The sequence below is a fragment of the Lutra lutra genome, chromosome 5 (genome assembly GCF_902655055.1).
Source record: "Lutra lutra chromosome 5, mLutLut1.2, whole genome shotgun sequence".
Classification (NCBI taxonomy): Eukaryota; Metazoa; Chordata; class Mammalia; order Carnivora; family Mustelidae; genus Lutra; species Lutra lutra.
The window spans coordinates 131,501,538-131,526,022 of NC_062282.1; the positions used below are offsets into that span (position 1 = coordinate 131,501,538).

A 24,485-nucleotide genomic window follows, 5' to 3' on the forward strand; every position below is an offset into this window, starting at 1 on the left:
TACCATATGACTCAGCCATTCCACTCCTAGATAGACAAATATATACGTACTTGTATAAAAAATCTCCAAGGGAAATGAAAATTTCCATAAAAATTTGTACACAAATGTTTACAACAGCTTTACCCATGATAGCTGAAAAATAGAACTCATGTCCATCAACTAATGAATGGATAGACAGAATGTGGTATATCCATACAATGGAATATTATTTCCAATAAATAGGAATGAAGATAAATGCTACAACAGGGAAGAACATTGAAAAAAAAAGTCCTAAGTGAAAGACACCAGACTCAAAATGGTACATATTATACTATTCCACTGATAGGAAAAATCCAGAATAAACAAATGTATATAGGGCCAGAAAGTAGCCTGGTGGCCAAGGGCTGGGAAAAGGGAGTAATGAGGAGTGACTATAAGTGGTTACAGGGCTTCCTTTTGGGTTCATGGAAATATCCTAAAATTAGGTATTTCTGATGGTTGCACAACCTGTGAATATAGTAAATAATACAGAATTGCAAACTTTAAGTTGGTGACTTTTATGGTATGTGATATATATCTATATAAAGGTGCTATTTTAAAAAGAGGTGAAAAAGTAAAATAGAAAAATTTTTAAAAAGAAAATATTACAAAAAATGTATATAATTTCTTTCTTAACAACCTTTGAGTTTTAGACACAACTATGGGGGTTTTTGGTTAATTAAATGACATAATGAAGTGAAAGTTTTTCAACTAGGATCAGGCATTATTTTATAATTCAGTTTCCTTTGCAGTTAAAGACATCATTTCAACATCATTTCCTCCTGTAAGGGAAACCTCATTCTTTTCATTTCACAAGTCTTAATTACATCAGGAAGGTGAGTTACAGAATCAAATTATTTTATAAAATATTTCATGACTCCTGGGTGGCTTAGAGGGTTAAGTGTCTGACTCTTGATTTCTGCTCAGGTCATGATCTCAGGGCTGTGAGATTGAGCCCAGAGATGGGATCCGGGCTGGCTGTGGAGCATATTTATGATTATCTCTCTCCCTCTCCCCCTCTCCACTCCCTCTCCGTCTCTCTATCTCTCAATTTAAAAAAATTCATTTGAATGGAAGATGAAGAGAGATAAAGTGAAACATATTTTTAAAGGGACATACAATGCATACATAAAGCAAACACACCTCTTGGGAGCCATAAGGACTTTGACAAGTCAGGATGGGCACCAATTTCTTTAGGGTTGACTCATGTAAGTCCTTCCTACCTCTTCATTCAGCTCATCACTCTTCAATGTATTGTTCTAATGGATGTCTACCAAACGAACACTCTTATTTTGATTCTGTTTTCATTGAAATTGAATTAATTATATCATAGGCAACATTTTTTTCCCAAGCTTATATTCCTTTTTGTTTTTCTGTAACTTGAAAATCTGTACTACAAAATGTAAATAACATTCTCTCTTTTCATTCGATTCAGCACATGTGCTTATTGAGATGTATGATATAGAGGATAAGGGCAGAAAAGCAGAGCCAGACTCCCTGGGTTCTAATCTTACTCTGCTACTCACTAGCTGTAATTCTAAAAACCCAAAGTAGGTCACTTGGCCTCTCTGGGGTCAGCTTCCTCATCTTTAAATGGGAAAACAGTAGAAACTTCCTTGCACACTTGTGTGAGGATTAAATGAGTTAATATATGCGAAGCACTTCGATCAGTACCATGTTCATAATACAACATAAGCAAAGCCTAAGAGTTAGCTCCTTTGTTAATAATGAAAACAGGAACAATCACCAGGGTCAGCCTTAACCCAGATGAGCATCTGGGCTGACAGAGCACAGGGCAAGCAGCTGGACTGTTAACCTTTGTTCCCTATTTCACCCACTCCCCTGAAACCACTGAATCATCCTTTGCCCAGTGGGCCCATATCAGAGAGAAGGGGCATTGGGTCCATCACTACAGAGATAATAATACGTAACAAAGAAAATCTGCACATAAACTCATTTTAATATCCAATGTTCATTTACGCTATCCATTTATTGCCTCCATTTTCTATTCTGTTCCTACCCCAGAAGAGTCCTCTTGAAGTATTCCTCTAAAATTACACACATGGCCGTCAGCCACTCATTGCTATACTACTAAGGAATGGTTACATGTAACGGAAGGGAGAAAAAAAATCTTAAGGAAATTGATCTAGACTCTTGAGTGTGTGTTTTTAAAAAAATGAAAATTTCTATAATCATTATAGTGAAAAAATATATATAACTATTTACTATATTCATAATGCTGATATCCAGAATATTACCTCCTAGGCTACATGCAGAATGCTCTTACTTTTCTGAGTAGGAGGAAATGGAAAAAGCAATGGACTAAAAAAAGAGTTTAACATTTTCTTTCAGCTGTAGTCTAGGTTCTGGAACAGAACGAGGTTTGGGAAAGTACAGTTGACCCTGAACAACATAGGTTTGAACTCTGCGGGTCTACTTATACACAGATTTTTTTTTTTTTTAACAGTACTATAAATGTATTTCCTCTTCCTTATGGCTTTCTTAATAACATTTCCTTTTCTCTAGAGAGCTTACTTTATTGTAAGAAAACAGTGTACAACACATCTAACATACAAAAATCTGTGTTAACCGATTGTTTATGCTGTCATAAGACTTCTGGTTGACAGTAGGCTATTAGTTATTAAGTTTCAGGGAAGTCAAAAGTTAAAGGCAGATTTTCGACTGTGCAGTGGAATTGGTGCCCCTAACCTGGAGTTATTCAAGGGTTAACTATACTTAGCACTTTGGAAACTCCATTCTCAAGCTCAAGTGTGGAGCAGCAACTTGGGGTTGATATATGTACCAAGAAAGGTCAAGAGAAGTCATTCTCCAATCTTCTCTTTAATTCCCACATACAATCCAGCAGCACATACTGTTGGCTCTAGTCTTAAAATAAGCACTAAATCTATTTCCCACACACTCCCCACACACACCCCGTCATCCAGGTCCACACCACCATAGCACCCAACTACTTGCTTCCATGCTTTCCTTGCTACTGTGTATTCTCTACCCATCAGCCAGCATGATTCTTTTCTTTTTAAATTTTTTAAAAGATTTAATTTATTTATTTGGCAGACAGAGATCACAAGTAGGCAGAGAGGCAGGCGGCGGTAGTAGGGGCAGGGGGAGCAGGCTCCCTGCAGGCTCCCTGCTGAGCAGAAAGCCCGATGTGGGGCTTGATCCCAGGACTCTGGGATCATGACCTGAGCTGAAGACAGAGGCTTTAACCTACTGAGCCACCCAGGTCCCCAGCCCAGCATGATTCTTTTAAGCAATAAGCAAGATCATGCCACCCTCTCATTCACACCTTCCAACAAGTTTCCATCACATCTAAAACTCCAGATCACTTCTGGGGCACCTCTGTGGCTGAGAGGGTTGAGCCTCTGACTCTTGGTCTCAGCTCAGATCATGATTTCACAATTGTGAAACTGAGCCCAGCGTCAGGCTCTGGGCTCAGCGAGTCTACCTGAGATACTCTTCTTCTCCCTCTCCCCCTACTTACATATTCACATCCTCTCTCTAGCTCTAAAATAAATAAATAAATCCTTAAATATAATAGTAAAAAATAAAAATAAAGTTAAAATCCAGACCCCTTCACATGACCTATGAGGCCCAATATAATCTCCCTACTGGCTAGCACTCCAACCTTATTTCCTACCCCTCCCTCCTTCACTGACTTTGCTGTAAGCTATCCTCCTCTCTGTTTCTCAAACACACAAACATGGACTTGCTTCAAGTCTCTGCTCCATTAGGAGCTCCCTGATGAGTCAAACCCTCATCACCCTATCGAAGACTGCAAACAATAACCCCGAGGCTACTCCTTACATCCACTTAAACTGTTACACTTTTCTTACCACTATCTGATGTAAAAAAAAAAAAAAAAAAAAAAAAAAACATTTGACTTGTTCATTACGCATCCCTCCCTACCAAAATGTACCTCCACAAAGGCAGGGTCTATCTGTTTTGTTCACTGCTGTAACTCCAGTGCCAAGAATAGGGAGCTCAGCAAGTATTTGTGGAATAAATGAATAAACAATCAGATGAATCTCAGTGAAAGTGCTTAGAAAACTATGAAGTATTATCAGCTCTCAGACACAGCAATCATCCTTGTGCCCCTAGGGCTGAGCATCTAGTAAGTCTGAACGATGGACAGACAGATTCATGAATGAATGAAATTACTATGTTCAAGGATAATCAGGTTAGGATGGAGCTATATATATATATATTTTTTAAAGATTTTATTTATTTATTTGACAGAGAGAGAACACAAGTAGACGGAGAGGCAGGCAGAGAGAGAGAGAGGGAAGCAGGCTCCCTGCTGAGCAGAGAGCCCGATGCGGGACTCGATCCCAGGACCCTGAGATCATGACCTGAGCCGAAGGCAGCGGCTTAACCCACTGAGCCACCCAGGCATCCCTGGAGCTATATATTTGAATAAAGACAGGAGTAGCTATTACTAAAAATTTTTTTAAAACTTTCTTTGGCTTTCCTATTATAAAAAAAAAAAAGTTCATCTTCTCCATTTTTCTTTTCAGCTCTGAGTAGAGCACACCTTACATAACCTGGATATGTGTCCTTACTTAAAACGAGACAAACTGGGAGAACGCACACTCATTAGATCCAGTTCCCCAATGGGCCGAAAGAGTCACACCCTCAGATAAAGACCTACCAAGAAAGTAAAAAGGGAGAGAAGGCAGGGAAACACCTGCGGTTTCCAAAAGGAAGGATAAAGGGTGATGGAGAGAATGGAATACTGGCCAGAGCTCCATTCCCAGGATTCCCAAGCATGGAGTTTTATGATGTATATTATTTTATTGCATATGCTTAATATAAGCAATATATATCAATACAAGAGCAATATACAACTAAAACATTTTATAATAATTTTTATGGGAATACTACATTTCATCTGGTCAGTTTTCACATCCCCTCCACACACACACTCACTAGAAGCTGGGGGAGGAGGAGCAAGAGATATATCCATTCTGTTAAAAATCGAAGAAATAATTCCTTTCCTGAATAATAAAATATTTTCTTTTAGAAATGTGTCATATGGGGGCACCTGGGTGGCTCAGTGGGTTGAAACCTCTGCCTTTGGCTCGGGTCATGATCCCAGGGTCCTGGGATCAAGCCCCACATCGGGCTCTCTGCTCAGCGGGGAGCCTGCTTCCTCCTCTCTCTCTCTCTGCCTGCCTCTCTGCCTACTTGTGATCTCTGTCAAATAAATAAATAAAATCTTAAAAAAAAAAAAGAAATATTTCATATGCACAGCATAAGGTATAGAGAAGCTGAATCACTATGCTGTGTACCTAAAATTAATGTCACATTATGTGTCAACCACACTCAAAAAAACTTTAAGTCTGTCATATCACAAAGTCAATGCCTTTACTCTCTTCTAGCTTACAAGCCAATAATGCAATGAACATCTTAATCCACAGACACTAAAGTATGGCTGCTGTTCCTCACACACTCCTGGATGGGACAGGTGTGCCCCCAGCTCACTCTGGCTCCCGGGCCTGCCGAGCAAGTTTCTCTTTGCTCCATGAGCTCTTATTCTCAACTCACTTTAAAACAGATGTGAAAAAACAAAACAAAACAAACAAACAAACAAAAAAACCAGCGACTCAAAAACAGCCCAGCAGAATCTGAAGCATAATTTTGAATTAATCTCTTACAAAATCTTCTCTTTGAGTTCAATCTGAAACAAAGTCTTCAGTGAAGGAAGCTATTTATTTATATTAACAAGTGAAATGGACTAAAGTACATATAGTTCTAAATACAGGATTTCTAGTATTTAACTGCATATTAATAGAAATAACCACAGTGTATTATAGCTATGCCATTTAAAAAAGAATAAGAAACAAATGTATTCATATATGTATCATAAGCAAAAAATTCCACCTGACTGTAGGAACTGGATTTTAATTAGTGGGCCCTTTATCAAGTTTGTAAATAAAGTTTAAATAAAGTTTCGTGCTGAAAAATAGTTTCCTATTTAAAAAAAAAAAAATAGTTTCCTATTTAGAGCCCTAATTTCCACACAGAGGAAAAGAAGGCTTTGAATGATTTCAATTTTTAAATGCTGAGTAACGTAGAATTTTTCAAAGTATTCTTTATTTTATTATTTAAGAATTTGTTATTTTTGATGAGAATAATCACTTGCCAATCCTATTGTGGCTCTCATTCTTTCTTTTTAGTACATTGGCAGGCTCTGAAGAAGGCGGGGGAATAAAACAGATTTTGCCTGAAAAATATTACACAGCCATTTGCTATACCTTAATTTTTTTTAAAACAAAAAGCCCCACACATTTTATTTAGGGTGGCATTTTATGTGTTTCCATGATTCTAATTAGTGATTCAAATACAATATCTTAATAGTTACTAAACCTGGGCTCTAAGCCTCCTTTCCCCTCTCTCCAGTACATCGAAGAGTCCATATTCACCGGCATCAAGCCTCTTTCATGAGGACAATGGCAACAAGAAATCTTCAACAAGTGCTGGCCTGACCCCCTTTCTTTTTCTATGATCCAGCTGAGCAGCAAAAACTGCTTGAAATTCAGCAATCACATTTCTCACTGTTCCAGAATGACCTATTTCGCACTAGAATGAACCAGTGAATTCATACATATAAATAACTATCTGCAGACACTGCTTTTCAAAATATGAACAGGAATAGCCAAAAAAGGGGGAACAGTAGTTAAAAACGAAGGTTTGGCTGAATTGGTACTTTTCAACTGTTTGATATGACAATTAGAAACAAAGCAGGTCTACAAAATTTAGATGTCAATGTTATATTTAAAGTCCTTAAAATTACCAATAAATAATATTCAAGATAGTGCAAGCTAAACCAAGTTTTTCTTACAACATGCATTATATTCTTATTGTGTATTTATTTAAACTGTCTTTATTCTAGAGGACTAAGAAATAAGTTAACATTTCTGAGGAGAATATGCCTATAAATTAGCTGCAGCAACCTTCATCCTCAAGTAATTAGTGAGTGCTATTGTGTGCAACATCTAATTGTATGTTACAGCCAGCAAATGCAAAGCAGTCTAAGACCTTCTGCTCTCTCAGGAAGAGTCTACTCCATTCTCATAATCTTTCAATGTATAAAGCTGTACACGCCAGCTTTCTCCACTAGGCTACAAAATCATGCTTTATTCATTTCCACATTCCCCATGACTGACAAAATCCTATCATATAATGAACTCTCGATGAATATTTGCATATGGATTGATTACTTAGTCCCAGCTCTTGAGGACCTTAAAGAAGGTCAGGCAGTATTCACGGACAATCTACTGCACGGCTCATGTTAGAACTCTGTGTCACAAATTCATAGGGACCTATGTCCTATCTTGAACTGACGAAAATTCTTTTTCTTTCTTTCTTTCTTTTTTTTTAAGATTTCATTTATTTATTTATTTGTCAGAGAGAGAGACAGAGACAGAGAGAGCACAAGCATGGGGAGCAGCAGGCAGAGAGAGAAGGAGACTCCCTCCTAAGCAAGAAGCCTCATTGGGGACTTGATCCAGGACCCCAGGATCATGACCTGAGCCGAAGGCAGAGGCTTAACGATGAAGCCACCCAGGTATCCCTTGAACTAACGAAAATTCTGACTTCAGGCTTCTGATTAGATGATCAAAAATCTTAAGTAAATTAAATTCAGGTTAAAGATTTTTAAATGTTATAACAATAAAGTTTCAGCAGATTCTGGAACTTCTGCTTCTAGCCATGATGAGAAAAGAAACCAGATTTACCCTCCTACCTCAGAAAACCACTAAGTCTGACAACATATATAAAAAACAAAACAGGACTGTTATTCAGACACTGAACAGGCAATGCAGGACAGTGATATTTGCTAGAAGGGAGGACAAAACAAGTGAACCCTACATATAAAACCCCAAGGAGGCCAGAGTCCGCTGGACAGAGCACCAAAAAGAAGGGAGTTGCACAGAAAGAGCAAATGAGCAATAGGCACATTTGAGAGATAGATATTTCTATCTCTCTATTTGAGAGATAGAGATAGAGATATTTCTCACAAATGAGAAATAGGCACAGGAGTCTAGTCAAGTTTTTACCTGAATACTAGCCTTATTGTACATAAAAGAAAGCTACTGAGGCTAGAGAAAGAATCATTAAGGAGCAAATGGGACAATTATCTGGAGCTCACAAAGGGCCAGCAATCCTTGAAATTCCCAGGAGCCAGGACAGAAAGCCCTCCTAATCTACAGGCCTCAGAAGGTCAAGGCCTTGCTAGTGTGGACGAATTACCCCCAGCTAACATTTGTTCTGGACCCACTGAACAAAGCTTAAAACCAAGCCACAAATGATCAAACTGTGTCCAGATAACTTAACTGCATCCCAGAGCAAAGTCCAGAAATCCAAAAAATATCAGTGCTCAACAAACTTATATTTGCAAGGTCTGGCATCCAAACAAAATTACTAGTTGTGAGAAGTAGCAACAAAATATATCCCATAACCAGGAGAAAAATAAATCATTAGAGGGGCGCCTGGGTGGCTCAGTGGGTTAAGCCGCTGCCTTCGGCTCAGGTCATGATCTCGGAGTCCTGGGATCGAGTCCCGCATCGGGCTCTCTGCTCAGCAGGGAGCCTGCTTCCTCCTGTCTCTCTGCCTGCCTCTCTGCCTGCTTGTGATCTCTCTCTGTCAAATAAATAAATAAAATCTTTAAAAAAAAAAAAAAAAAAAAAAAAAAAAAAAAAAAAAGAAAAATAAATCATTAGAAATAGACACAGAAATGGCATTGATGATAGAATTAGTAAACAAAGGCATTTAATCAGTATTATAAATATATTGCTGCTCAAAAAGGAAAAGAAAAGCATCAGCATAATCAGGAGAGAAATGTTAGATGGAAAAAGACCCAAGTCAGAATTTGAGAGATGAAATAATGTGCTGATATGCTTCAAGGTAAAAATATTCTACATTTAACAAATATCATTATTTTCCCGAAATCCTTAACTTATTCCTTTGATTTCCTCTGATATTTAAACCCTAATATAAGGGTAAAATGGGGGTGAGTAATTATGTCACACTCATTGATTCCAAACTTTCTCTTAATGTGATACTCATAGTCTTCATCATTTTTTCTAATATTTCTCATCATTCTACCCCCATTTACAATTAAAATTAACTCCTCTAAAATTACATAGCAGATAGTGATCCAGTTGAATGTGACTTAAATTTTGTTAATAGATCAGCCTATCTTTCTCATACTTCCACTCTTATCTAGACCTCTATCCTCCATATGCGTTGGTGTTGTGAAGAAGGTGTGGACAGGACATCAGGAGACGTGAACTCCCATCTGGTCTCTTCCTCTGTCTGAGGACCTCAAGGGCATGTGGCTAACGTTGGCTGGGTCTCAGTCTCTTTATCTTCTAGAATAAAGAGAAGATAAACTAATTTTCAGATTAAGATCTTAATATCATCTTAATCAGCAACTTTTAAATACTTTCCAGCCGCTGAGCCCTTTAAGCCAAATAAGACAGACAGACACAGGCTATGGTACTTTGGAATGGGTATGTGTGTATTGAAGGAGAAGCGCAGATGGGATGAAACAGACCCCCTCTCACATATTCCCTCCCCTCTGGTGCTGGGTATTTAGTTTCAAAACTATGGATTATCTCAACCAGTCACCTCCAACGTCAGACTCATTCATTTACAAGTATTCATTGAACATCTGCTCTATGTCAGCTACTGGGTGAGGTACTGGGGACATAATTGTGGATATGACAGCATGTCTGCCCTCTAGAAGGTTGTAGATGAATGAGGAAAGATGGGAAGGATGGAGAGGAACAACATACCATCTTTTATTAGAGTTGGTGTGATTTAGTATTTAGTATTTATTAGTATCAAATAATTAAGCTGTATCACTCTGATAATCAGAAAAATATTACTGTGTTGCCCTAATCCAGGTCCCATATACAGGCCAGGTTACTGCTAATATAGCCCGAAGCTTAGCAATGAGTATTTGTTACTAATAGTCACAGTAGTTTTTAAATGACTAAAGTTGGTAGCTGTGAATATAGAACAGAGTCACTTACCATTGCAGATAATATAAAATCAGGTGATGGGAAAGTTCTATCTCCTTAAATTTTGCTTTGAGTATGTCAAGGATGGGAAGAAATACAAATGGGGATAATATATGTGAGTCAATCCAGTAAATGAGAAATATGGGCCAGGGGAAAGAAAAAAGTACTTCTGAGATGTCTTTCTCAGAGGCAGGAAAACTACTGAGGGATTCTCATAACAGAGGTCAAGACACCATCAAAAATGGATGAGTCTATGAGAAAGATCCTCTTACAAGTAAACACCCAGTTCTATGGATGCCTATTTTAAAATCCTCCTTTCTTTTTTGTTGAACAGGAAACCACAGGCCCAAAATGACATCACTTAAGATCCCAAGTCAGCAAACCAAGACCCAATACCTAACTAACTATAGTCTCAAACCCCAAGAAATGTAACCTTTAGCCAGTCAACATGGGAATTTCCTGGTCAGCACTAGGAAATTTACTGATAGACCCTTCCTGTTCCCCTTACGAGGGTGACCTTGCCTAAAACAATGGATTCTTTGCTAATAATTTCCATTTTTCCCCACTCCCTCTCTACCTTTAAAAGCCTTTCCTTTTCTGTAGCCCTTTGGAGCTCCCCTCTACTAGCTAAATGGTACACTGAGCTCTTCATGAATCAATTAGTAAAGCCAATTAAATCTTTAAAATTTACTCAGTTGAATTTTTGTTATTTAACATTGTGAAACTGGAAAGTCTATCCCCAGAATCTCTTACATAGTACATCCTTCTGTCTTGAAATAACTCCTGCACACTACACCTGAAATAACCATCCCAGGATTGTAGCTGTCTAAGCCATTTTTTCAGAAAATTGGTTTTTCAAAAGAAAAAGTACAATAGAATTAAGGCAAAAGTAATTATGAAATACACATTTTAATATCTTCTTTTTTTTAGAACTTGTGCATATGGAAGAAATTAATAATACTTTTGTAAGTTATTTAAACAATAATCTTTTGTGTGTCTTTTTCACTTAGAGAAATAGACTTGTGGTGATAACTATTTGGATTACACAGTAGTGCTATATATGAAGATCATAAAGCTAATCTTGGTCATCATTATCTGTAATAAGTAAACTAGAAAAAAACCCTCCCCTAAGGTGTTTATAACCATTTTATGATTAAAACATGTATAGATTTTTATATACTCTAACTCCTAGAACTTCATAATTGTTTATGGATTTATTGTGCATGCTAATAATGTGTTTACTCTTAAAATACTTTTGATTTGTTAGCATCTTAGTGAATTCATTTCATTCAATTCCCTATAAGTTGTTGTCTCTGGCTTCCAAATTACTATAAATTCAGCATGACATCAAGCATAAATCATCATTTATATTAATTGAGTGTTACTGTTATTGAAAGACAATTAGGTACACATCACTAAATTTCTGATTGAAACAAATTAGGCAAGAAAATAATTTTATAGCCAATAATGAGAAATAAAGTTGTTGTATGTTCTTTGTTTGTGATGGTGTAGGATATCAAGTGACTTTCATACTCTTATCTGTGGACATTTGTTTTTCAAACTACGTATATCAGAAAGACATTCAAATAGGCAAAATTTACCCTGATACTGAATGGAACACACAAATGCTTGGCACATTGCAAAATGTTTCAAGCTTGGTTGACTTTTAAATGCCTGAAAAGGGAATAAGAGAGAGGCCACTGAATGCTAATCATACCGCTGCATCTACTCACTACATTTAAATTCTTAGTGTGAACATATTTATCATTGACTTGTGATGCTACATCATTTTTTAATATTGCTCTCAAGCTGCTGGATAGAATTTCATGCCCTAAGTCCAGAGAACCAAGGTAAATGACAAACATGTTGCAGATTTCTTTTCTTATCTGGAATATTAATAGACTGCCTCTAATGCTGTACACAAATGCAGTCCAAAAAACGTAGCCATTTCAATAGGGTATGCACTCTTTAAAGTGTATACAGGATTACAATCCCCAAGCTATTTTCTAAAAGAATGCATCAATCCCTCGACAATTGGGCAAACTCAAGACAGACCAGAAAAAACTGAGGAATAATCATTAGGAAATAGAGGTGCAGGTGCGATAATCTGGTAGAATATTAGGTACTCCAGTTATGCAAACAACAATACTTGTCTTTTCCAAGCACCCATCACAAAATCAGAAAGTTCTTACTGGTGAGGAAACAAACAAACAAAAAACCAAAAAAATAGGAAAAACATACATTTCATTCATTGATTTTTAGACTAAGTCTTTTATATTTGAGAAGGTCATGTGTGTGTATGTTGAATCTTATATACGAAAATATATTTATAGTAAATTAAAACAATTTTTTCTTTAAAATGTACATACTGAAAAAAAATAAAATGTACATATTGTCATATACATTAATATTAATCTTTAGCTTCTAGACCGGCCTCATTTCTTAGACTGGTTTATATGTAAACCCCATAGGCTCTCTCCATTGTAAGAAGGGTGTGGTGGGGACTGGGGCAAACAGGCCCATGCCCCCAGAGGTGGAAGCCAATATTCAGCTCAAGCTGCTGGGGGAGAAGTGTGAATACAGACATGGTATTTCCACATCTTCCAATTTTTAGGAAAAATAGCAAAACATGAAAATCTCCCAATTTTTTAAATTTTTGCAACTAATTCAAAGTTGAAAAAGTTATTTCTCTGAGTAGTTCTACAAAATGACATCTCTCTCTCTATCTATAGGCATGTTAGTGATGAGCAAACGAGTAAGATGAAAAGGATTAAGAATTGGAGCAATCAGAGATGAAAGCAAAGGCCTAAAATATTTTCTCATCTGGCCCCCTGTCCTCAGACAGGTAAGGTTGAGTTTAAAAGTTTCAAAAAGCTGATGTGGACAAGGCTCAAAGGGACTAAAAGGAACACAACCACACTGAAATTAAATAACATAACACAGTCTGACCACTTCCCCCGACTGTTTTTTGTTGGTTGGTTGGTTGGTTTTTTAAGCTAAATAACCATTGGTTAAGAAATTCTACTGACAAATCCTTGCTTATAAAAAGTTGAAAAGATAGAACTGAAATTTTGAAATAAAGATGACAGGAACAAAATTCCTGAGAAAGAATGTAGTAAACCGGAAAGAAAATAGAAATAAGAGAAGTCCTAACATTAAGGAAGTACACAGTGTGGGAGGCAGGAAGGCTCTCAGCCTCACAGCAGGAAAATGACTGCAGAAGTTTCAGGAGAAAGACAGGGAAGCAAATTAGGAAGTGAGTGCCAACCAAGCCAAGTCATGAGAGATTAACAGCAATCCATGGAGGCGTAAAGAATATGATCAATCCAACTGGACAAATAACAAATAGGGGCACCTGGGTGGCTCAGTGGGTTAAAGCCCCTGCCTTGGGCTCAGATCATGATCCCAGGGTGCTGGGATCAAGCCCTGCATCAGGCTCTCTGCTCAGCAGGAAGCCTGCCTCTCTGCCTACTTGTGATCTCTGTCAAACAAATAAATAAAATCTTAAAAAAAAAAAAAACAAACCCACAAAAAACAAATAGTAAAGGAGGTTACAATAGGGGCACCTCAGTGACTCAGTCAGTTAAGTGACCAACTCCTGATTTCAGCTCAGGTCATGATCTCAGGGTTCTGGGATGGAGCCCCATCGGGCTCTGTGCTCAGCAGGGAGCCTGCTTGATATTCTCTCTCTCCTTTTGCTCCTCCCCACTGTGCACGCTCTCTCTCTCTAAAAATAAGTAAATCTTAAAAAAAAAAAAAAAAAAGAGGTTAAAATAAAGAATAAGGAATGAAGGAATCACACCACGACACTGTTTTCCACAAAAAGCCATGGGCATAAAAAAGTCTCATCACTCTAAAAAGCAGGTCAGATAGATCCGACCTGGAATGAACACCCAGGTTTTTCCTTCCCAGCCTGGCCAACAATCCTGAATCCTTAGCTTCAGCAAGACTGAGACAGTAATTCTCTCACATACTTCATCATATCTGTGGCTCTGCACCCCCATAAAGGGAAGGGATACATACAAAATGAAGGAAGTGGGTCAAAACAACTTTAAAAATCACACTTTCGTTAGGGTCAAGGATGTTTTATTCTATATTTAGGGTGTTTGAAACATTTAAGAGACTTTGACACCTTAGGAAATCAGCCATTTTAGGCTTGTGACTTTTATTTAAATATTTAAAAGAAGTTTAATAATAGTAAACTTGAGATTTTCATTTGAAATATTTAAGGGTAGTTTGACTAAGTTTATTCATAGTGTTTGAAAAACTGATGGGCTGACATACACTTTAGGCTTTCAGTTTGTAAACTGTGTTTAAAGGCCACGGGAGATTTCTGAAATATTTGTAAGGCTGTCTTGCTAGAGGTTTAAAGTGCTTGGGAAAATTAAGTATATTAGAGGTTAAAGTTTGAAATGCTTAAAGGAATTTAATTAATCAAGTTTAAGAATGATGTAAAATGTTTTGAAAAATTTGTCAAGTTTATAAGCTAACTGATTATTAATCAAGGAACAAATGAAAGTGTTTAGATATCACTTAAAATTACTAGAATTTTCAAGTTTTATTTATTTAAGAACTCTCTACACCCAGTGTGGGGCTCAAACTCACGACCCGGAGATCAACAGTTGCATGATCTTCCAACCGAGCCAACCAGCTGTCCCTAAAATTACTAGATTTTAAAATGACAAGATTTGTAAGTTGAGCTTAAATTCTTCTAAAATCTCAGCTGTAAGATTTAAAACTTTAAAAAAATGATCACTAAAAATGCAAGAAATATGAGTTTTTCTCTCAAATATAAAAGCCTCTCAGGGGCACCTGGGTGGCTTAGTGGGTTAAAGCCTCTATCTTCCGCTCAGGTCACGATCTGGGATCCAGCCCCACATTGGGCTCTCAGCTCACCAGGGAGCCTGCTTCCTCCTCTCTCTCCGCCTGCCTCTCTGCCTACTTGTGATCTCTGTCTGTCAAATAAATAAATAAATAAATAATCTTAAAAAAAAAAAAAAAGCCTCTCAAACATTAAAAGCCCAAATGACTATATGAAGACATTAATTTCTCCAATCAGGAGATAAGCATTTTTTCCAATACCTTGAGATATCAATAGGTATTCCATGAAGAGAAAGGGTCTGTAGTTTAAAAAAAGAAAAATTCAGGAAGCAACTACTAACTACATCCCTTTCCCCAGAAATTTTTAGTGTACATTATTAAAGGTTTTGAGAAGTCCTGGAATAAAGTAATGTTTCACTTTTGCTTTTTTGAACATGAAAGTTCACTGAATGCCTTTTAACACTTTGCAGAATTGCAGAAGTTTCTGTGGAACACTGTTTGGGAAACCCTACATTAGATAGTTGTGAGAAACTCCTTCAAGGATTCTTCTTTGTCAGAATGCTGGCACCATAAGGAATCAAAGAGCATTTATAAGAGATCAGAGTTTCCATGATTTGGTAATATCACACAACAGATGGTAGGTAGGCTGCCTTCCCATAATCCATACATGTTAATTCCTTAAATTTTTAATGTGATACCCATTGTCCCACATGCTGTGTCTCCTATTTACCTATTTAGACCCCATCTCATTATGGTCTCCATACTTAACCTTGTGTTCTAGATACTTCCAACTTCTTGAACTTCCTAGCATATGCCATAACCCTTCAAATCTCTAAGTCTTCCCACTTGCAATTTTCTCTTTTGGAGTGCCCTTACTATTATTTCTTCTTGCAAAAATCTCCTACATCATCCATTAAGACTCCTGTGAAATGTCTCCTCCTCAGGGAGCTTCCTCTACCCTTTGCATACTTCCCAGGTTACACTAATTCACTGCACTTTATTCAAATATGCAAAAGGCATTCATTCCAAATTGTGGCAATCATTTGCTTTACAGAGCTTCCTTGCCCACTAAGACTCAGGAGGCATGGATTATTTTCTAGATATTTAAATTTAAAAAATATATATCTAGTACAGTTACCTACATTAAGTCAATATCTCCTAAAATAAGTTTTTAAAATCCTAAGTTTATAATTTGATCATTTCCTTCTTTGCCCTGTTCTAATAACCCTCTCAGAAACTCTAGCAGAAATGGCTATCTCACATCCCCCAACTACTTTTTTTTTCTATTTCTTTTTTTTTCCAGTGTTCCAAGATTCATTTTCAACTGACTTCTCTTTTTTTATTTTTATTTTTATTTTTTTAAAGATTTTATTTATTTGACAGAGAGAAATCACAAGTAAGCAGAGAGGCAGGCAGAGAAAGAGGAGGAAGCAGGCTCCCCGCCGAGCAGTAAGCCTGATGTGGGGCTCGAACCCAGGACCTGGGATCATGACCTGAGCCGAAGGCAGCGGCTTAACCCACTGAGCCACCCAGGCGCCCCGACTTCTCTTTTTTTAAAAGATTTATTTATTTGAGAGCAAGAGTGTGCATGAGTGGGGGGAGGGGCGGAGGGAAAGGGAAAATCTTTTTTTTTTTTTTTTAAGATTTTATTTATTTATTTGTCATAGAGAGAGAAGCGAGAGTGAGCACAGGCAGACAGAGTGGCAGGCAGAGGCAGAGAGAGAAGCAGGCTCGCTGCCAAGCAGGGAGCCCGATGTGGGACTCGATTCCAGGACGCTGGATCATGACCTGAGCCGAAGGCAGCTGCTCAACCAACTGAGCCACCCAGGCGTCCCGAAAGGGAAAATCTTACACTAACTCTGCACTGAGAGCAGAGCCCCACAGGCTCCATCCCATGACCTGAGGCGAAATCAACAGTCGAACACTCAACCAAATGAGCCACCCAGGCGCTCCTCCTTTCTTTTCTTTTCTTTTCTTTTCTTTTCTTTTTTTTTCTTTTCCTTCCTTTCCTTTCCTTTTCTGCTTTTTTCTTCTTGGCCAACAGTAAGTCGTAAATGTCCCCTTCTCTTTTCTACAACTAAAGGACAAAATATACTAAAGTTTTAAATATCTTAATTTTAATTTAGGTCTCTATTGGTCACAAAATCCACATACCTGCAGGATATGAGAAACTGGGGGGCTTGGACTAATTCTGACTGAGAGTGCAAAGACACTTCCCTTAAGGAGAAAGTTGATTCAATTAAACAAATTACTGAGCAACCACGGAGAAGTCACTCTTTGAGGAGAGATGTAGTGCTAGCTCAGACAATGCTTTTTTCCCTACCTGCCAAAAACCACTCATGACAGCTAGCCTTCCACTCTTTTGGACCCTACTGAAATAATCTAGTGCTTCCAGTACAATTTACTATCCACAAGAGACCTTTCCTAGTCATTTTCTCTCTGCGATTTGTCCTTTGTGTTTAAATATAACTTGGGTATTTGGTTAGACCACAGTATATAAGATTTTATTCATTAATATGTGCTCTTCCATTTGTTTCTCAACTTCTCCATTTCTCTAGGTTTTTTTTGTCTCAGGAACAAAAGCATTGTTTCCTGTTTTATTTTTGTTGTCACACATAGAACCTAGCACAGTGCTCTGTGTGCATTACAAGCTAGAAAAAACACAAGTGTTCTAAAAGGTAATATTCCAGGATTATGATTTTCATGTATCAATATCTTTCGTCTAACAACTCACTGGTTAACATCCCTTTTGTAATCAACTTACCATACAGTCAGGCTCAGATAAAAGCAAAAGAGGATGTCAGTACCTTATTAAAAATACAAATACATGAGAAAGAATGTGACATTTCAATAGCCTCTTATCACTCTTGTTAAGTGCTCAGGGTAAGGACTGCGCAAGGTCAGATGGGAAGCTCCCACCTGACCCTGGCATGGATAATCATGTCCTGAGGTTGTGCAAGGGGAATGCCACTAGTCCCAAATCAACAAGCTCATTCTATTCATAGCCTGGAATAAATTAGGCACTTCAGGGAATGGAAACTGCTATTCTCCCCAGGAGGAACCAGGGCTATATGAGCAGGTCAGAGTACCTGCCTTGGGCATGTCAGGTGCCCAGCCAGCTGTGAAGTTCTTCCTAGCCTTGCTCAGTTGGAAGCAGCATAATAGGGCCCATTGTTAACACCGAGAAAAATCAGGAGCCTCAACTTTAGAAAGAATGTATTTTCCATCTCTCCCAAACTCAATGAAGAAAGTTCTGGAATGTAGACCTTAAGGATTAATAAAATTGTAGCATTCATATTTTTGTCAGAAAATTAAATAAGTATATCTAATACTCTAATGAGGAGTTGGCTGTATAGTCACTTGCTACATGCATTAGACATTTTGCAGAAGTTTCTGTGTAATGAAAATACAGGCCAGTATGGTCTACTCAGTTTGGTATTTATTTAGTCCCCTTCCATTATAACAATAACAGCAACTCCTGATCATTTCTCTACATTTTCAAATCATTCCAGGGAAGACGAGCCAATAAAAATTAACCTGTGACTAGATTTCCATGGTACAGAACTCAGGAAATACAGAAGGTGGCCCAGGAATAGTGGGATCTGCCGAGCTGCCCGCTGGCTCCGGGGCACTGCTCTATCAGGCACTGGCATTAGCCTCGCTTCACATCGTGCATCCACCATTAAACTGCCGTAGTGTCAACATATGCTGCTTTGTGCCGTTCGCGTTGCCTTTACAATTAACATTCATCTACCCTTCATTCCATTCCAAAAGCAAGGTGCTAGGGAAAGGGAAATTAACTTGAGAGAAGTACCTGATCCTTATCAGGAGGAACACAAATTCCTCGTAGGGATGGGGAAGGGCAGAAAATTCCTCAATCCCAGCTCCATGGCCTTTTGGGACAAAAAGGTTGGTCCACGAGCCAAATAAAATGAGTTTAAATTAGGTAGCAACCACCACTATTATCCAAATTTAATGAAAAAGGTGGCAAGATGGAAGCTCTGTGAATAATCCCGTTGTAGTTAATCTCCCCTTTCTAAGAGACAGTGTTTCAGATTTAAACACTGCATACAATAACTAAGATATTTAATGGAAGGGAACAAAAAGCCATTTGAACCATATAACACAGTAAAGAAGAAAAATTTATTAGTTTATTTGATGGTTTCATTGATGTATCCTTAGGGCCTAGAATAGTTCAGATATTGATTTATTGAATGATTAAATGAGTCTATCCTCACCATGTTTATTATGTTCTCTATATTAGTCAAAAGCCTAAGAGAATGAAAGGGTTTCAGATTTAGTCTGTCACTATTAAATAATTTCCAAGGAAATAGGCTACAACATTTAGAAAATTTTAATGTTTTTTGGCAATGGAATATATAGAGTAATGATAGACAGACACCCATGTACACTCCTTCCATACACAAAGGCTTGACAAAAACAGGAGGAAAAGAAATATTTCTAAGTTATATGAATGAGCCTATGCATATTTTCATATATAACTGTGCATTATACAAAAGGAAAAAAGGAAAAAGCTACATAAATCTAGTGCATACAAAACTGTGTTTATAATTTAAATGTTTTCTTCATTTTATTTTTAAAGATATTGAAAAGTAACACTTTATTAATATACTTGGTATTTTGATATTCCAGCCTAAACATTTTAAGTTTATTTGCATAAGTAATATTCTAATTCCATCCACTGGAAAAGAGTGGCATCAAATTAATAAATACTAAAAACATCTGTGAAATGCATCAAAATACTATTTTCTAAATTATAAGCTGAATTTTGACAATATATTGGCCCTTCAGAATGAAAATACCAACAAAAGCAATAGCATACTCTTATGAAGAGCTTACTATGTACCATTTATAATATATATAGTTTTCCTATAATTTGTATAACATAAAATAAAATACCAAGTTATACATAATACATATATATATACACATGTACTACTTATACACATGTACATACATAAATATACATATTTTGTCCTCAAAAAAATCCTATGAAGTAGATAGCATCATTTCCTCCATTTTTAACATGAGGAAACAGAGGCACATAGAGGTTAAATAACTTGTTAATAAGTCACAAAGCTAATAAATAACAGAACCATTATTTACATTCAGACAGTCTGGCTCCTGAGTTCACATGCTAAATCCCTATGCTGTATTTTATAGAGAAATAATTTTAATTTTTTGTGAAACTATCATAAATTAAGTATACTGCTAGAAAATATCAAGTTAAATATTTGTAATGCCTTCTAATAAATCCATTTATGAACCGTCCTTCAGGTGTGGACCTAACTTGTATTACCACAAATAGGAAGTACGTGCATACAGAAGGAAAGACCTCTTATACAGAAATATACAGAAATAACCTCTAAGGAGAAATACCTAAAACTAGAAAATCAACATTACAGGAATTTAAAACTACATGCCAATTTTGTCTTCATAAAAAAGACCTTTGCGTAACATATACTCAATGTCAGTGAGGCAAATGCAAATGACTCTCAACAGTGTCTACTGCATTGACTGTCAGCAAAAGGCTTTACAGAAAATGCCCACGAGGAGCAGCTAAGATAGTATTGCCCTGGCTTCTTCCCACGGCATGCTTTAGTCCTACAGCATTTTGGAAAAGCATATGCAAGGAAACAGCATGCTCCCACGATTACCTCCTGATTATTGGTGGGGCTATCAAATTCATTAGCCCTACATTTAGTTCACTAGAGCATCTGCTTCTGATCCTGCCAACCCATGACCTTAACCTGGGCTGAGGGATACAAACATTATTATTTCTCATCTCTAGCCTGATTTTTGCTCCTTATTCCTTAGCTGCAGAGAAGATTTCTTACTTCACCATGCTGGATCTTTTAGGAAAAGAGTGTTTTTGTGGCAACGCTACTTTGCATGTGTATGTGGTTGGTTGAGCTTTTTGCCTCTTTCTTTTTTAATTGCCACCACATGGTTTGGGCAAAATCTTCTGCAGGAAAGTCAGGATTTTATAGGAATTACTCAAATATCTCTATTTTTAATACAGCTTTCTCCAGGGAGAAGTGCATTAGCCTGTTAATTTCCCTCAACCTCGCCTCTTTTTTTTTCCCTCTCAGCACAGGCAAAGTTCTGAAGAGCAACATCGGATAACATCAAGCCGCTCTTAAAGTAATAAAGTAATGAAAGAACGCTACCTAAAGATCAGCAATTAAGTATGCCAATTCCTAAAGACAAATCTTCAAAATCACTGTAGGCATTGAAACATTCAGCTACCATGTTTACATTTCCATTTGATAACTTTAACTCAAACAAATTACATCCTGGTGTTTTTGTATCATTGAATTTTTAGTAGAGACACATCACTGCATCTTTTCCTTAGAACTTACTTTCCAAATTGAAAGGGGGAAAAAAAAAACAACAACCAGGAGTCTGAGTAAGGCAAACTCCAGTTTCATCCTATTTCAGCACACCTCCAACTGTCGTCTCATTGTCACCTTTCATTAGCTGATACGCCCTATTTCTGTGTCTCTTCTATACACCAAAAGAGTGAAGGGAAAAAAAAAAAACAACACTGCAAAGCATGAGATTTCCTAGTTTCTGCTCTTGGGTAAAGGGGAAGCAAACCAAGAAACTCTGAAATGGTCAGTCAAAATCAATATCTTCATATACAAAAGACATCACATTATTATCAGGAGAAACCACTCACAAAATGAAAAACTGAAGCTCCTTTGTAACCTCGGGCTGTAAGTTCTTCTCCTGAGTCCCAAAGACAGAGCACCTTCCAACTTGTATTCTTTTTGAAGCTATATTAAATGATGCACTAAGTGTTAGGATCAGTGACTGTCAATTTATTTGGGGTAAAAAAATCACTTCACATCCTTTCTGTTGGCATTATTGAACTGCCTTGACAAAGTAAGATAAACACTGGATTTGCTTATGCTTATTTTGGCCTATGGTTTCAAAGTTTTAACCAACTTCAAATAAGTTCTACATATTCATCTAAAACACCGCAAATTTCAGGTCACCTGGAGGTTAGGTTAAGCTGATAAGAAGAAAAGGCATTTATATTTCTGAAATAAACACATATTATGTGCAGTAATTCATAAGATAGGAAATATGTCTGCAAAGAACCAAAGTAATGGAGGAAAACTTAATTTCAGTTTCATTCATGCAATTTTCTAGGTCTCTGACGTTGCCATGTATTCCTTAGTTCCTTGGACCTCAGCTTCTTCAGAGAGAAGACAGTAAGGCTGGACCAGACAAACTCTATGGTTCCTTAAAATTCTTACACTCCAAACTTAAACAAATTTATCAGAGTTTTAAAGAACAAACATAATTACAGGTATTTAAGCTCTGAAATAACTAAATTGGCCTCTTACAACACTATGCAATACTACTAAAAACATTTCACTTTGGCTTAAAATGTTATTCTACTTTAATAAGAGTGCTACCCAGCTAGTAAGCAAATACCTGTACATCGAAAATATTTTTACAGCAAGCATAAACAGTTTGACAGTAATTTGTATCATTCTCACGGGAAAATAACTTCTCCAATCTCATCTTTCTAGTCTGTGTAGCAGTGCCAATTTATAGGCATATAAAATTCGAAATCTCTTCTGTGCATCAATTATAACTTACGCAGCTCCCTGAGCAGCATTTAAAAAGCAAAGAAGTGCAAACAATATTCTGCTTGCTGACATAGTAAAAAATTTAGCTAACATAGCTTTAGAACTTCACAATTTAACTGCAATCAAATATCCTCTTTTCAGGAAAGTAAAACGACTAGGATAATATCCTAAGTATAAAACTTCATGTCTAACTAAACCATACCTGAAATTATCTAGCTAATCACCCAACAAAAAGGGCTGTAGGGTAGAAACCTAGTTAATAATATTTTTCCTTGTTATCAAGGTACTAGAAGTCATAAAATCCTACATTTTATTTTTTAAAAAGGAATGCACTTAAAATCAAGATATAGGGGCACCTGGGTGGCTCAGTCGGTCAAATGGCTGACCCTTGGTTTCCGCTCAGGTCATGATCTCAGGGTCCTGGGATGGAGCCCCGTATCAGGCTCCGTGCTCAGAGCAGAGTCTGACTGAGATTCTCTCCCTCTGCTCCTCCTCCTGCCATACTCTCTCTTCTCTCTCAAATAAATAAATAAAATCTTAAAAAAAAAAAGTATAGACACATAACTATGTAACATAAAGAAAAAGATCAATGCAACATAAATAAGGGATCATAACCACTGGCGCCTTTTCTGCATTGTACTATTTAGAAAGATAATATAAATGTACATTAAAAATAAACTAGACAAACTTGAAAGTTCCAGAAAAATCAAAAAAATTAGATCAGGGTCAAAACTGAGCAAAATGAGTAAGACCTAAACATCAATCAGAATATATGTGAGACAGAAATAAGAACTTTCTGAATGAGATATTCAAAATTTATATCTACGAGTAACTAAAGGAGTCTCTGGGAGGTGGGCAGCTAATGGAATAATATGAATCCTTTCAAAACTGGCAGTAGTTTTGATCAACAATGATTGCTTTGGTAGGCTATGTTAATGGATATGTGGGCAGATACTTGGATATAATTTTATGGTATTACTAGCACTATGCTATGCTTTGTGTAGGGGAGGGAGGGGATGCTTTTTAAGCTAGATAGTTTATGTTATTATCATTTAAATAATATCCAAACCCTAGAAGCAACTAGAAAACTTTCCTTAGCTGTATACGTTCTTCTACTTCCCTGAGAAATGTAACCAAGTGAAACACAACACCTGTATATTCTCACAGTCCAAAGGGCCCCAAGAGTCAACAAAAATTCTGAAAGCCCACAAGTGTGAAAATCCTATTTCTCAACTCCTTAATTTTAGATTGCTCTGATGGAATGGAGCTTTTGAGAATTTTCTCTAGAGCAATCATGTGCAGTTATGAGTGGTGCAGAGGCAAGTACTTTCTGGTCAGCTGTAGACTGGAGATAGTCCTAGGGTTCCCTGCTAATAGCACATGGCTTAAGTAAAATAGAGAGCATAATTTAGCTTCTAATTTCATCAGTTTAAAAATCAAGTAGGAAAAAAAATTGGGCCCTAGGCTAGAATCTGGCATTTGAGATACCAGCCCAAGGGCATATTTTCTTAAAAACTATTTTGGAGGTTTTGTAGGTGAAACTAGATAAGATTTACTTACTTCTCTCTCTTTTCATTTAAGATTCAGTTTCTTTTGTTAAACCATGAAGTATTTTTTTTTAAATTGGTCTGCTAAAGTACTAAACTGGAAATTTTCATCTAATTCAAATCAGACTATTTTCACTTCAGATAAAAAATGATTTTATTAACATTCTAGACAGCTAAGACCCTATGAAAAACTGCTAGTTTATATTTTTACCAAATATATATATATATATATATATATATATATACTTATATATACATACACATGCACACTTTATTGCACATATATAATAAAGTGTGTGTGCATACTTTATATATATATAAGTGTGTGTGTGTGTGTGTGTGTGTGTGTGTGTGTATCTCATTAATTCTTAGAGCAAAAGAGCAAACATACAGCATGAGTCAGCTAAAGGCCTATTTTCTAAAAGATG

The 24,485-nt window shown here is 36.9% G+C and overlaps 1 protein-coding gene across 3 annotated transcripts in view; it reads right to left on the reverse strand.

Moving 5' to 3' along the window:
• Positions 1-24,485, reverse strand: part of FBXL17 (F-box and leucine rich repeat protein 17) — a 521,014-nt gene that overhangs the window by 246,698 nt on the left and 249,831 nt on the right. The window lies entirely within an intron of this gene.